We start from the raw sequence: 462 nt of genomic DNA, 5'->3' as shown, positions 1-462 counted from the left end.
ATCTCATAGTTCGTGGGTGTGAGACCCATGTCGGGCTCTGTGCTGACAGCTAGCTCAGAGCCTGGAGCCTGTTTCAGATTCTGTGTCTCCCTCTCTCTCTGACCCTCCCCTGCTCACGCTGTCTCTCTCTCAAAATAAAACACTAAAAACAAATTTAAGTTTCTTATTTACATAAATCTTTTCAGGATTCTTGTATCAGAATATACTTTAATCTTTTATTTTACCACTTGAAGATAAAGGATAAAGCCATTAAACTACACAACATAAAACGGAGGTCATATCCCACAAACCAGTATCTACTCAAACTCATGGTAATGAGGAAAATCAAAATCAAGATTGTACTAGAATTTCCCTTGATTCTAAAAATAAAGTCTATTTGACATTGGTTCGATGTAATAAAACCTTTATCAGATTTATCAGATTCCCCTTTTTAAAGAAAAACCCAAGAGATGATCAAGCACA

The sequence above is a fragment of the Hyaena hyaena genome, unplaced genomic scaffold (assembly GCF_003009895.1).
Source record: "Hyaena hyaena isolate Hyena2069 unplaced genomic scaffold, ASM300989v1 scaffold_1640, whole genome shotgun sequence".
Classification (NCBI taxonomy): Eukaryota; Metazoa; Chordata; class Mammalia; order Carnivora; family Hyaenidae; genus Hyaena; species Hyaena hyaena.
The sequence above is the reverse complement of the archived record's forward strand: the minus strand, read 5'-3'. Positions refer to the sequence as shown.